The sequence below is a fragment of the Pelmatolapia mariae genome, linkage group LG1 (genome assembly GCF_036321145.2).
Source record: "Pelmatolapia mariae isolate MD_Pm_ZW linkage group LG1, Pm_UMD_F_2, whole genome shotgun sequence".
In the NCBI taxonomy this organism is placed as follows: domain Eukaryota; kingdom Metazoa; phylum Chordata; class Actinopteri; order Cichliformes; family Cichlidae; genus Pelmatolapia; species Pelmatolapia mariae.
Genome location: NC_086227.1, coordinates 27,750,248 through 27,766,580, shown reverse-complemented (window position 1 = coordinate 27,766,580; position 16,333 = coordinate 27,750,248).

Genomic DNA, 16,333 nt, shown 5'->3' with positions numbered 1-16,333 from the left:
TAGTGGTTACTAGTGGTGTTGCTGGTGCCTGGGTACTATGCACTGTATAACTGCAGTGATGTCTCATGATAGAGTTAAAGGTGAACTGATCCAGATCCAAAACTTTTCCTTCCTATTCCTACCATGACCTTCAAAAAGTTTCAAAGCTCCTGCTAGTGTAGACCTTTTTTTCCCTCTTTTTTTTAACTGTCTCCTCTGGCCCTCTCCACCAATAGGGCTCTGTTTCCTATTGTTTTGTCCTTCATCTCTCTGTCAGCAGATCCCGTCCATCAATAGAAAACTGTCACTCACTAGAGTGACAATTGGCAGCTGTCGATAGTTTAGAGGGTCGCCAGTCTGTATATAGGCTTCAGCTCCTAAAATGCTATCAGCTGCCAATACAAACTCACACATGCACATGCACAGTGTGACATGCACAAGAGAGCAAAGACTCACACACGCGCGTACATGCCTTTTTCTCTTTGCATCCTCATCTCGCTTGATCATCGCTGACATAGGAAAATTTGGTTTGGTAGTAACGATATCAGATCAGATGAGGAAACAAAGAGCCACCTTCTGACTATTCAGTGTTTAGCAGCACACACACACACACACACACACACACTTTATTGCACTGATAAAGGTCTTTGACACAGACAAGAGTCACTGACACGTGGCTCCCCCTTCTGGAGACCTATAAGACCCTTGGCAATGACATTGCAATCCCCAGTTACACTGTAGCACATTAACATTCATTAATTGATTCCATCATCCATCTATTCATTTAATCACTCCTTCCCTCACTTTATCATAATCTTTTTTCTTTCAGTTCCCCAGTCCTTTTTTCCCCCACATAGTTTCTAAACTTGTATCGTTCCATCACACCATTTCCATCTTTGTATTTCTGTTAGATTTGAAAATCAACCAACAGAAGGTAGTGCCAGATGATTACCGGTTGGGTTTTTCACTGATTTGGCTTCATTTTGATTTATTATGATATTATACTCATTCAATACAGATATTTGGTGAGAGTCAAAATGCTACAAGTCACACATACAATGTGTCATAAAAATTCAGAACGTAAGACACTGCAGTTATTTAGACCATGTAGTATTTATGTAGTATATCCTAGTACCGCATTATGCCGACAGAGCACTTTAATCTCAGACTGCAGGCTTACTTGTGGTTCTTAGAGCTTCCAAAAGTAGGATAGGAGGCGGCACCTCAGCTATCAGGTCTTTCTCTTTTGGAATGTGCTCTCTTTTGATTCAGGAGACTGACACTCTCTTATTTTACAGTTTTTCTGAATTGCTAAAACACATTTCCTAAAATCTCATCTCTTTGTCTCAAAACACTAAACACAAACTGTAAAATTCGAGCTACACACACAAAACCTTCAACTTGTCTTGCAAAACCAAACATTTGACCCAAAACTACTTTAACTTTACTCAAAATCAACCACTACTGTCAAAAGCCACACAAAACCAGCCAATGTGCAAACAAAACTTAGCAACTATTACACACTACAGGAATAAATACAAAACACTGTGGGATAGCGGGAAAATAATATTCATCTATTCATTCATTTATTCTTGTACTCACATTTTAACAAAAAGGAACTGCAATAAAAAAGTTACATATACATAAAAAATTATATATTTTTACAGCATTTTCAGATAATTTAATCTGCCTCAGCATCAAGCCTCTGTGCTGGGTCAGGCCACAGGACTTCATCCACATCATATGTTATGGTCTCCCTTGCAATGCAACGAGATGCCAAATCCAGCCCTAGCAAGATTCCAGTCCCATCTCACCATGCCCCATTCATTGCTTGAAGTAGATTTTCCTGTGTGTAAGGGTTTCGGTTGTATACTTTCCATCTCCATGCTGAGAAAAACTCCTCGATAGGGTTCATAAGGGAGAATATGGTGGAAGAAACACATTGATAAAATGCTGCTCATTGTTAAACCATTTTTGGACCATGGTGAAAGCTCACATTGTCCCAAATGATATGGGATGCTCTGCCTTCTCGCGATCTCTCTACTCAAGCAAAGCACCCCGTAGACCATCCAGGAATGTTGCTAGAAGTTCGGTGTTGTATGGCCCAACAGTAACATGACTGTGGAGAACCCCATAGCTGCTGATGGCAGCACAGATAGTTACATTTCCACCACGCTGGCAAGGCAGTTCAATAATGGCACGTTGACCTATGACATTGCAACCTTTTTCTCTCCTTTTTGCTAGATTCAACATGTATGTTGTCTTCTATAATCCACTGCTGTATTTCATGCAGTCGAATTGCATTATTCTGATGGACCATATCCACAATAAGTGTCTCCTGGTGTTGTGAGCGCATGCGTGTTCTTCCACCCTCATGTGGTTATCCTTCAATTCTAAACAAAATACCATTTAGTTATAAGTATACTTGTATACATAGCACATGTATACATCATACTATTCATTTACAGAACTAAAATTAGTTTGTTGTGTACAGAGAATCTTTGAGCTTGACTCAATGGTTAGGCCTCATGAATACATCTTCGCAGATGAAGCTGTATTCAATCTAGCAAAAAGCAGAAGAAGAGGCTGCAGCATGTGTTTTCAATTTTGAGTGGTAGTGTGTTAATGATGAAAACAGTGTGTTAGTTGTGTTTAACTTCTGTTGCCTGTGTGCACCATTCTGGATACAAGTGCACCACACTGCTAAATGTGTTTTGTGTTTGAGAATGTGTTTAGAGTTTTGGTAAATGGGTGATTCAGATTTGCAAATGGTATCCTAACCAGATGAATAGTGTTTAAGATTTTGGCAACTGTGAGATTGATTTGATGAAAGAGTTTTCATAGTTGACAGTTTAGTTTTTACAATGGGATTTAGTGTTTTAGCAATTCAGAAAAACTGTAAGACTAGACTTAAAACTTTCCTGTTTAATAATGGATGTAGTTAGGACTGGATTTCATGTAAAAGATGGACTTAGCAACCATGATGTCATCCATTGCCTATATAGTAAAGGTCCATTGTGAAGCGTGAAGACTATTTTCACCTTTGTCATTTTGGTGTTTTCAAATCAGATGTGACGCAGATCAGACTGAGAAATATATGGACAATGCACCTTAATAGGCTAGATACTAGTGGTGCAACGGATCACGGTTGATCCGTAATCTGAACCGATCCCACTCCACGGTTCGGTTGCGTTACTAGATACTTGCTAGTGACACAGTAAAGAAAATTCTTCATTACTGTTCTTTTTAACTTGAATCATAATCTAAAATATGAGCTGCTATATCCAATAAGACTAGACAGGTTTCTGAAGCCATAAACCCCTCAGGAGAGTGAGGTCACAACAGAGTTGAAGCTTTTTTTTCTACTTCTTTACTGTCTCAGCGTTTTGCAACCACAGTAGTTGACCCCTTCTACCCATCAGACAAAAAAATGTAGTCAATTCCACATTACTTTTAAGACACGGACATTAAGTCCATCTTGTACAATTTGTGGCACCTCTCACAAGACTATGGCTTATATTAGAGCCTAATCAATAAGCGTACCAGTATTATTGTTCCAAAAACACCTTTTATATTTCTTAGACTCTCCCAATCAATGACAGACTAATTGTAATAGTAAATAAAGGCCAAATATACACAAGTTTAGTTTAAAAAGGAACTACAGTTAGGTCAAAGTTAGACCAGGTTGCACCATAAGCTCTAACTGATATTCATGCCAGTTTATAGAATAATACTGTTTTGTTTATCTTCTGAAACTGCACATTCCTTGGATTTTGATTATTTTTTACGACCTTCTGCTTTTTACAAAATGTTAAAGCTCCTTTTTTAAGAACACAGAAAAGGAAAAGTGACAGTGATGTGCCTGTCTGCTGTTCTTTACGCACATGGCGTCCATCCGTATGAGAAATGTGATTACAAATGAGAGCGTGAGTGAGAAAGCGGAGTGTCACAGCTGGCATGGCATCTGGCTTGGCATATCGTTGCCCGGCCTCGCTCGCTGCCTGTGCGTTCTAATGTGGCTGTCGACAAGCCCATTAAGAAGCTATTACTAAATGCTCTGTCTCTGCTCCTCTTCCACGCCTTACAGCACAGGCCCGAGGGAATGCCAGCAACATGAAGGAGAGGAAAAGGGGAAGAGAGACAGAAAGAAAGGGAAAAACAGGTTGGGGAAAGACAATGGTACCACATCAATATGGACAACCGGAGGTTTCTGAGTTAATAACTTTATTTAAAGATACTTAAAAAACTTGTGTTATATTGTTATGCCACTGTCTATAATAGATACTAAAGGCTCTGAAATAATGTTATAGGAGTTTAGCCATAGGAAGAAGTCTTGTGAAGCCATGTAAACCCTGTAGGATTAAACTAAACAATCCAGAAAAATGTGTTTCTCAAAGCAGCTGATGCAACAAACAAGCCAATCAGTTGCTCAACTTGAGTTGCAAATAATAGCCTCAAAGATGAAGCTCATGGATCCCGTGGACACACCTATTAAAATAGGTCATTACATTAGAATCTTTTGTATCACACATTCCCACCTAGTGACCTAATTTACTGGAGAAAAGCTACCTCTTGGCCTGCTAGAAGACACACTTATGGTGTTATTTGAAAATCCTATGTTGCCTTGTGCTGAAGTTATTGCATTCACAGGATTTTCACTAAACTTACTCTGATCTTGAGGTCAAGGTCACTGACAGTCATTCAAGATATTTTGTAGATGCACCTGCGCTATTAATTTGAAGCCCCTATGCCACCTTGTTCTCGAGTTATTGCATTCACAAGATTTTCAGAAAACTTGACCTCCATTGACCTTTAGGTTGAGGTCACTGAGATTCAAACTTGTCTGAGATTTTTTTTTTGTGCTTAAAAAAACATTCATGGATAGAGCCTAATCTGTGCTCTTCATATAGTTTATTTAATGAGTCAAAAATACACAGCTGTGGCAGTACAGATTAAATTTTACACTTTCACTACTGTTCATGTTCAGTACCATCATCTTGGATCGCTAACTAGGTATGTCAGTCTGCTCTGACTTTCCACTTGAAACTCCAGGTTGAGGAGTTTTTCAAAATTAAAATCTGTTGGTCTGTTTCAGACACTCCTTTTTTCACTGTGACTACTTTGGCATGCCAGAAAATCGAGCAAGTTGATTTTAACTAAAACTGACAGATGAATTGTAACTTTAAAAGTGATTTTAACCTCCTAGAGCCTGGTGTCCACATATGTGGACATAACGTTTTAGGTTGTCTAGACCAAAATACTAAATTTTCCTCTATAAGGACCTGATATCCACTTACGAGGACATTATACTGCCACTGTTCTATCGAAATTTAAAGAGAATGTCCTCATATGTGGATCTCATTTTCTCAGAAACAAAAATCAGGTAAAAAAAACCAAAACAACAGATAATTCCTTGTTTTTACATTCGTAAGGTCCCAATCAGCCCAAATAGCAAAGAGAAATTAAAAATGCATGCCATGAAAGAGTTCAGGTCTTAGGAAGTTAAGTTTTGAAGACCTGCACTCACAAAAAAAGTTTTAAAAATATAGCATCTTATTCATGTGGGTGATGAATGCTAGAATGTTATTCCCATTTCCTGGATTTTGCAAGGTGTACATATCCCATTATCATTCCAATACTCACAAGAGACTGTGAGCAATTTCCTGCTCTGTGTGTGTGTGTGTGTGTGTGTGTAAGAGAGAGAAAGTGTGTTTGGAGCGATGAACTGCTCTTTTCATGAGTGACTGTGACAGGTTTCTCATCAGGCCCTGAAGCCTCCTCGCAGTTAGAGACCATGTACAACTCAGTCCCCGAACAACAAGCACACATGAACACATGCTGAAACGGGTGATGATTCGAAAGACTTTTCCCATTAAAAAAAACAGCATAACGGAGCAGTAGTTGATACCACGTGTGTGTGTGTGTGTTTGTGCATCTGAGCCGACTACTGGAACTAAGCGGGGCTCTTAATCACGGCTGTAACGGGCAACATTACCAGCAGCGGCAGCAGGCTAATGATGAATGCCCGAGTCTCTGTACAAACCCTGACCTCCTTTTCTGCTGTGATGCACAAAAAGCTCTAGTCCTCTCATCAAAAATTACACACACACACACACACACACACACACACACACACACACACACACACACACACACACACACACACACACACACACACACACACACACACACACAGGTATTAGATTACACCAACGCATACATCTTAAACAACCGAAGCAAACAACCATGTATTGAACAAAAAATTGCTTGTGCACGCACACACACAAACACAACTTACTGCTCCATGGAAGGTGATTTACCTCCAGTCAGCCTGCTCAGGAAATGTGTGTGTGTTTGCAGGTGTGAAAGAATACAACTTCCATTGCTAAGAGAATCTAAAAAGTTGTGTCAAGTCCAGATATATTAAATCTGGAACTGAAACGGTAAGAGAATGATTGAGAGGTAAACACAAGAAAGAAAGAAGTGGAAAGAAATATCAGTAGTGGTAACATGAAATGTAAATGAGAGAGGAAGAGAAATTGAAATAAAAGAGGGGAAAAAAGATCAGCAGATGAAAGAGACAGATGGTAAAAAAAGATGTAAACAAGAAAGATTTTGCAACGCAGAGAGTGAGTAGTTATAAACGAATGTAAAGTTTTGATGAAGGACAAACTAATGTCAGGGAGTTGGGCGGTTTGGGCTTCCTGCTCCCCGGCTAGCACATGTGATCCCGCCTGTCACTCACACTCCATCGCCATGACAATCATCATAATGCCGACGCCTGGAGGGAGGGACAAGCCTGTCCTTGTAACAAACAGAAGCCCTCCGCAATCTGACGCCGACAACTGTTAAGAACACACACACACGAACATGACAACCGTCATGTAGTGCTGCCACATAAATAGACAAATATAAAACAAACTCCACTGTAGATTTATAATGAAAGCTCTTTTCAGTAACAATGATGTGATTTGATATGTTACTGTCACCCATTCTGGACCATGCTGCATACATTGTCAAACTCATTCATTGCATAATATGCAGCATGTGGTCATCCGTGCATTTGGACAGGTGTGTGTGTGTGTGTCACATGTGTGCCTATACATTTATTTAGCCTAAGCATTCAAACAATACATGTAAGTGCATGACTGGTGTGTTCACATATCATATGTGTGTATGACAGACAAGTGAGACAGAGACAGAAAGACAGTGTGTGTGTGCATGTTGGCCACAGGGTAGGAAACAGGGACTTGTCAAACTGAGGAAGAGATGGCAAACTGGATGGTGATGCCAGCTCAGTGTGACAGCTTCTTCACATACACACACTCACACATACACACATGCTCTAGCCCCCCAAACCTGCCCTTGCCCATACTACAGAGCTGTGAAAGCTGGGATACAGAAAGAATACGAGACTGGTGGAACCTCCCTTTAACTGGAGGCTGATTAGTTTGTGTATGTGTGTGTGTGTCGGTGTGTGTGTATGCGCGCGCACGGGTGCGTCTCTGTGAGTGTGTGTTTGTGGTGGGATGGGGTTCAAAATGTCACATCAATTTGTGGCTCCACTGTTTCTGAAAGAGGCTAACCCCACTGCCACTTAAGTTTAGCACATCAGTGAACAGCATAGCGGCAGACAGGACACATACATGCGTCAGTACACACACGTGAAACCATTCTAATCCAGTAATTACAGACCTACTTAGAACTGCAAGCACACACATTTATATTGGGCTATACAGATGTAATTTAACTTGATAGACAATTTCCAACTGCTTCGGATGGTGACTCTAGAACATGTTTTAAACTGCTGCTGCAAAACTATTCTTTTTGAAAAACAATGTTAAAATGCTCAATTAATCAACATCCCATGCAGTAATATTAGATAATTACACATGTTGACATATGTGTTAATTTTATATACTAGATGACAGTTCAATACAGCTTGAGAAATTCACCATGTGAAATATAATAATAGTAATATTGATAATATACTGATAAGCTTGCATCACTGTCTCCACATATACACAAATATGAGTTGAAATCAGTCTTTTGGTAGGATGCTTCACTCCATGTTACAGTGGAAAGAGTCAGCAGAGGTAGAGTTGCTGGTTAGAAACCCCCAAGAGTGACCTGGGCAGGGCGTCAGACTACTTTAACCACTCATCTCCATTAACAGACTCGCAGATATTATTATGTTCCCAGGGGAGCAGGCGTGCTCTAACCAACCATTTAGCCTCTCCCTCTCTCCACTCTCATGTCTCCTTCTCTCTGCTGTGATGTTATACTATGAAAGAAGACAGCAGAGAGAAAAATATGAGATTGATTTATTTGCTTCAGTGTTCTTTGGGATGGAGTCCTCTCCTACACTTTCTCTCCTGTTTCTCTCTCTCTTTCTCTGGAAACTGAAACCAATTAGTGGGCAGAGCACTTGTAGTGGGGAATGTAGGGCAAGCGAGGAGTAATAAAAAAGTATTGACTTTTCTGTGACTGTATGCGGCGTGAAAGGGGTGCCGCGGCCTTGTCCGACATGAAAGGAGCTCCATTAATTTCACTTATTTCTCCCAGGCCCCTGTCAGGAGGCCCTAATGCGTCCCAGGCGCACTTCTCACATGCAGGCACTCAGACAGCACGACACAGCTTCAGCCTGGTTACTAAATGAGTTTACATTATATATCAGTGAGGGAGAGAGAGAGAAGTGCAAAAGAAAAGAGTCATTTTTAATTCTGTGGTTGAGACACAAAGCGGGGCCTTTCATACATGGCTTATTTGCCCCAACCTCACCTCCCCATCCTGCTGAACTCTTGCTTTCTTTCACTTGTTCTCCATCATGCAAACACACAGTCCCAGAAAAGAATGACCTACAGTATCAAAACAGGACCACAGCAAAGACCATTTTGATTTAACTAATCATGCTTCTCCTTTGGGACATCATAAAATACAACACAAGGTCTTTGCATTGAGGACTTGTGCAAGATTTCTTACACATAGGTCAAAAATTTAACACAAATAGTAAAAAAAAGTTAAAAAGAAAGAAAGCGTATGCATTTTTACTGCACACAAAGATAGCCCAACAGTTTGAAGAGGTGTTCCTGCATTTTTACAGCTTTATCACATTTATCAAAAAGATTATCCCAGATCCTCCTTAATTAAAAAAAAGCAAAAAAAAAAGCAAAAAACTCCAGCAAAGACAGGATTTTTGAACTTTTCTCATTTTGCACTTAATGATGACCTAATGCCACCAGCTAAATTACATTTATCTGGAATTCCAACAGTACTGAGTAAGTGCATGTAACCTTGTGTCTGCATGCTTGCATACACTGTATGTGTATGCTTGAGGTACACACACCCCATGAGTATCTGTGTGTGTGTGTGTGTGTGTGTGTGAGAGAGAGAGAAAGAGCGAAGAGTGAGAGGCTATCTGCAGACAGAAACTAATCAGTGTGTGTGAGATAAGAAAGCAGCCTTTATGGTGTATGGTAATCAGCCCCCCTCGGCCTGCCACCGCCATGCATAATCACCACGACTTATTCACATGATTGATGAAATATGCGTCTGTGAAATCTGAGCCGCTTTTGTTATCATCCTGTTTTTTCCCGCTCCCTTCTCTCTTTCCTTTTCTCTCAATCTTTTTTTTTGTCTGATTCAACCTCTCCGTCCCTCTCTATATCTATCCCCTACTCTGCAGTAGCCAAAGATGTTTGGAACAATGTACAAACAAGAAATTACACCCACAGTATGGGGTCCCTCTTACTAATAAACACCCACCCACACACACACACACACACTCACTCTACGCATACTTTCTTCTCATGCGGTAGTTATGTGATACACAGGGCATATATACAACATTTCTGTAAAGAATAGGACAATAACTAAATGAGAAGTACTAATTATTCAGTCTTGCAAAGAGTGTGAATGGGTGGGCCGGATTAGAGGGGGTTGCTGAGAGCAGAGAGAGAGGGAGAGAGATGACATGATAGATGAAATTAGATACATGCTTCAGAGAACTCATCACTGACATGCAATCACATTAATCTGGAAACAAATGCAGAATTCAAAACTAACATATCAAGAAGAAACAAAAAAAAAACAAACCAAAAAAACAATTTAAACAAAAGCGACTGCAGCAACTCCTTATGAAAATGCAGTTACCAGAATGAGTGGCTATGGTTGTGACGTGTCTGGCCATGGTGATAAAATATTATTAATAATGAGGGTGTTAGTTCTATACAAATAGGGTTACCATAAAAAATACAACTATAATGGAAATTAATTAGCATAACTTTTTGTCTTTAGTTACCTCACATTTTCCATGCTACCATGGTTCAAATGTGACAATCTTCCTGCAATTTGTCCATTATTCTTTATCATCATATTGCTATTGGTCATTTCATGATTCTAACAACACATAATACAAAAGTTTAATGAATCTTGTGTAATCCTAGTTTTCTATTAGCCGTTGCAAATGCCCTGTGGGACAAAACAGTGAAATTCTGGTTATCTCCCAAAGGCATTCACAGTGCAAAAGTTCGCAAAAATGAAAAGTATCTGATTTTTGCCAATTTTCTTCGTCAATTCCAATGTCAGAAGGCGGTTACAGACACTGTTTGACCGTCTGACAAGTATACTAGCACCCTAAGGCTTAGAATAGGAAAGAACTAGGAGAGACAAAGCCTAGGAGGAGGGCTGCAACTAGGACTTTGATTTGGGTTGAAAGTAGGCACTGGGGGAAGGTGGGGGCTGAGACTGAGGGTAAGATTAAGACTTGGGCTGGGGCTGGTGAATTAAGGGCCTCAGCCTCGGGGTGCTATTACACATCTATAATGAGAAACGGAGAAGAGGGAGGCTTGTCTTTGCACCTCGGCACACCTTAGATTAAATATGCACAATTCCCATGCAAAATGGGCCACGAACAGCCAGGACCAGCATTGCTGTCTAATCCCCTGTGCTGGAGTTGTTTCAGCCAGGGTTAACAGGCTCATCAGTCAACACGGGCTGCTTTGCACAGGACATCAAGGCCATTTGCTGGTTTAAGTGTTTGTGATTGCTTCTCTTTCCAGGTCCCATCACCACCCCCAACCCCCAACACATATTCCCACACTGGCTAAGGAACATATGAGACTTTAATAGCACACACATACATGTGCATATACCCAAGTGTGCACATCTTGTATAGTTACAACTGATAAAGGGGTGGTTTTTATACATACACTACGCAGCTTAGAAAGTTACAAAAGCCATAACACAAAAAAACCCCCAAACATAACCTGAAAAAATAGGACTCACACATGGTGATACATACACACCTTATACCTCCAATAGATAGATACAGAATGTGGGTGCTGGATTCTCTGTGCCCATCCAATAAGACAAGCTCCTGGCCTAGAAAAATGAAGCCACTGTGAAAGTGCAAAAAACAGCAGTGCATTTGAGGGTAGCCCCAACAGTCAATCAACCCAAATAGACTTCAGAGTTAAAAAAAAAAATGCATCTGAAAAGAATGAATGTTCAGAGCCTGTTTTTTTGAGACCAAAAATGGCCTGGGTCTTCATGTCTAATCTATAATTGCTATAAATTTAACCATTACATTTGAGTTTACTTAAAGTTAACTGACTGATGGATGCCAACAAATGACTATAGTGGCCAACTGTCTAGCATTGACCTCTTAGAATTTCAGTCATGGAACTGGACCTCTTTACTTTGTGTAGTGCTGGTGCCATTTGGAATATGTGAAAAGCACAATTGCTTGTGGTGTGTGTACATCCAAGTCTATCCAAGAAGTCTGAGCTTCATTTTTTATAATTGTTGGTCTGCTTCTGGTTTACTTGTTTTTTCTTAGCACTAAATAGCAGGTACTGTATCTATCTTGTGTAATAAAGCAGTCAATGGACGCTGCTCCTTAGTTAATGGATATCTGGGGAGTCTACCCTTTTTTTGGGTGGGCTCTTAAGCTACCCAAATACCCAATGGTCACTTCTGGCTCCAAAAACTAAAATAGTGACACCAAAAACTATATTGTTTAGACTTCAAAAACCAAGACATGACCTGTTGCAGCTGATGCCTGCCCCTTGCTGAGTCTGATTCTGCTGAAGGTTAAGAGGGAGTTCTTCCTTCCCACATTCGCAAAGTGCTTACTCATAAGGGGTCATTTGTTTGTTGGGGTTTTCTTTCTAAAACTGCAATCTTTACCTTACTGTATAAAACAACTTGAGGCAACTTTTTTGTGATTTGAAACTATATAAATAAAACTATATAATTAAACCATTGAACAGAATAATGCCATGGGTAAACCATTGAACAGAATAATGCCATGGGTAATATGTCCATTTTTTATATACAGTCTTTGATCTACATTTTAGTTTCATCACAATCCATTTATATTTCTCTCTCTCTCTCTCTATATATATATATGCACTCAGATATTTTTTTACAAGAATGGGGAAAGGGGTGTAGAAAAAGCTACTGGTTGGTAGTACAGATGAAGAAGTCAGAAAAAGAGAACATATGCAAATAAAGAAGATAGCAAAGATGAGCAAAGAAAAAGTGATGGAAGGAGAAAGACATCGACAGTGATTATACTACACTATATACAGCATGGTTCAGTGGAGCATATCCTTACAGGGACAGGCAGTCCATTAAAGTACAGACACCCCTATCCAGCTTGTCTGCCTCCTTTCTCTGACATCTATGTACACATGGAGAAGAAAACATCTACTCAGACTTAAAAACACTTCCATCTTGATTTTGGAATAACTATGATGACATAGCATTTTATATTGCAGTTAACTTATATTTTCACACCAATACAGCCAATCTGTTAGTGGTTGTGGTGTTTTGTTGGGTGTATTAAGGCAACCACAGTGAAACAAAAACAACTCCCTTTTTTATTCATTATTTTATAGAAATAAAGTTCTACAAAGTCACTCAAGTTAATCTGCTAGAGTTTGGTCCAGAATCTTTTAACAAAAATATCTAAGGTCATTCATTCTTTCAAATCTTACCAAAATATATCTGCTACTTAACAGATACTGTCCATTTAACATCACGCTGTTTGAACTTGACCCTCACTGTTACTCTGTATACAGTCCTAAATGTCACCATAATGTAACTGAATTGGTGGGTTAACTGATAAGCCTGAGGTCTCAAGTAGGAAGCGGTGTGGCGGGAAATGCTTTATGGTTGAGCAAATGGCAGGGCTTCAGAGTTTTACACAGGCTGTAAAATGGTTAGTAGTAATGGTTAGTAACATGGACTCTAATGCAGCAGACTTGGATAGATCACTTGAATCAATATCACAGTAAATCATAAATGCATCTTGTTAACCAATCTAGCTAGTTAGAGCTGGAATTATCTGACAGTGTCCTAGATTATCTTTGTTATTCAAGCACAGTGGTTAAAAAAAATGAGATTGCAAAGCCTAAAGTGTCATAACAGCTTTTGAATAACCAATGAGGGTTGACACAGAGACTACATCTATCTTTTAGATACAGTCTGTGGAAACAAGAACAGATAAATCAGATCATCTTCTGGTGTATATCAATCTGTATTTGTTCTGATAATCTATTTGATTTTGACTTTCACCCTTGGACAAGTTTTTTCGCGTTTTAATACCCACATGGCAGCATTATTATTGGTAAATTCAAATTAAAAGGTTGTGAATACCAGACTGGACGTAATGCGGGTCTTCCATGATATCATGGTAATTTCAAGAAAACATTTGATCAGTTTCATTATTATTTACAAATTGTCTTTCTTCCTTTACTGTAAAACCACACATATTAACTAAAAGTTAGGAAAACAATTTCCAGTCCCTCTCCCGGTACTGTAGTTTACACCTGAGCCTAGATTTAAATATAAATTATTGAATAATGACTTTTGGGTTCACTGTTATGAGTCTGGTAAAAGAATCAAACTATATGATTTTTTGAACTATCATTTTCATTCTAGTCTCAGCTTAAATACATTATTAGTTTCAGGAGTAATTTGCAACATTAGCTGCTTCAACTGCTGCCATTAAAAAATGGTTTAGACCAAATTTGGCCAACGTTCTTTTCAGATATATGATTACTTGAAAGGGCCAGAATTAAGAAAGATGAACATTGTATAGTGGTCCACTGATCCAAAGCCATTGCTACAGCTAACACAATCTTTAACCTTGCCTCCACTTTGTTATTACTATCTTGGTATTACTTTTAGCAACTGATACATAATTTATGTTTATTTTTTTATGACTGACGTTATATATGTTTTTGGGTTTTTTTTTTGCCTCCTCTGCTGTTCTGGTTGTTTATTAGTATTTATATTCTATTATGTCTCGATGCATTTTCTTCTTCGTCTGCCTGTCCAGTTTGATTTGTATTTGTTTTTATTTATTTATGCCCTTTAACTTTTCATCCCTGTGCATTAACTTCTGTTCTGAAAATGAAGTTTTCTCTATGTCTGGACCTCATATTTGGTATTATTTCAATAAACAATTAACAGAAACAAACAAACAAAATTTTAAAAAAGACCTGGACCGAGGGAAGAGTGCTTGTGTTTTAGTGTGTATCAGTGAGTTTCTCCTGATGCTCTGAAAGTTATGATGGACATCAGTCTAATGAAAAGAGAAGGAAAGGCTTGGAGCACAGATAAACACAGACGTGACCACTCACTGTAGTGTACTTTATTAGCACGTAGCCTCCTAATTAGCTATCTTCTATGGTTATAGGCAGAACCACTGGTGACATGGCTAATAACGACCACAAAATTAGCATGAACACAGAGGGCTTTCCCATATCTGCATTTGAAATTAGTCTTTGCTGGAGCATGTAACTGGTCCACAATCTTTTATAGCATTTTGTCTTACAGTACTTACAAGCAATGTGTTGCTTACCAATAACCTACATTTTGCTCTTTATCACTTTATTTCTCCTGAAATAACAATGATAATAATAATGATAATATAACATGAACTAAAGAGTGTCCTTTGCATTTCATCCTAGTAAAATAACCATCATTGTTGTGTTGGCATGACAGGGTTACCAGGAACATAGGCAAAATGGGTAAGCACACATATGGGCAAGAAAAGGGGCAACCTTTACACAGCGCTCTTTGGCCTGAGACAGGGAACTCAGCTTTTCAAGAGGCAGGGACCGGCATTTTTGTGAATGTGTGTGGATGCATGTGGATATGTGTGTGTGTACACTGACTTTCATATTGTGACCCAGATGGCTAAGGTAAATAAAGGTCCAGGAGTCACAGGCTATTTCTAGGGCTTGGTTTGGTCTGAGGATGCTGTGTACATACTGCCAAGAGCTGTGATGGTCAAGCCAAAGAAAACAGAAAAAACTGGGGTATGTTAATGATGAGGCTTCAGGCTGTGTGGAGAAGCTAAAGCAACGCTTAGGGTGATGATTACAAGCAAGGCTAGGTAATGTGGCAGAGACTGGGTGAGAGGGCTATGGCTAGGATTTGAAAATAATTAGGAGCATGGCTGGATAACATAGCTAAATAATGTGGCTGGGGGGAGGCTGGCTAGGCACTGTATGAAGATGATGAGTACCAGGGTTGAGCTGTCCACTCCACTGGCCCTGTGAGATGTGACAAGAAGCTCCGCTGGCTGCTGCTGTAGCTCAGGGTGATGCCAATGATAGGACTAATGCACTAATTATCACAGAGTGAGAGGAGAGAGAGAGAGTAAACAGAGGTAGAGAGATACAAAGACACAGAATCTCTGAGAGAAAGATGCGAGGTTTGATGAGTTCTGAGTGACAGCAGTATGACAGGACTGGGCCGAGGACAGGCAACTACTGTCTTTATCATCTTCCTCAACAACATCCTGCATGACAATGTTATACTATACAGAGAATAGCAAATATTTGATTTGGGATAAAATAAAATAATAGAAAATAGCTAAACATGTCAGCAAACACACACAAATACTTATCTAACAAATGAATCAACTTAATAAATGAATCCTGGCTCATCTCACCATTTAAATTACCAAATCTCATTCTAATTCACACTTATACTTACCGACATATTATTTGATAATCAGTGGGTATGCCTGTTAACACACAGTTAAAACTGCCATGCAGCTTTGCTGTGAACCTGTGTTAGTTCAACAGCATATTTGGCACATTTATTTCCTATTTTGTCTAGACAGGCTCTTTTCACCCAAACGGGGCTAGGGCGATAGACAAAGTCAAAATACTACCACCAATGCAGATCTACAACCTTCCTAAAATTGTATTTTACAAACATGATACAGTGAAATATGGATCATACTCCCTCAATTTCTCTTGTCAGTTTGAGGAGACCCCGTTCACTCGCTCACTCTCTCCTCATACTTATTTATCTCCACTTCCTGGGGCCG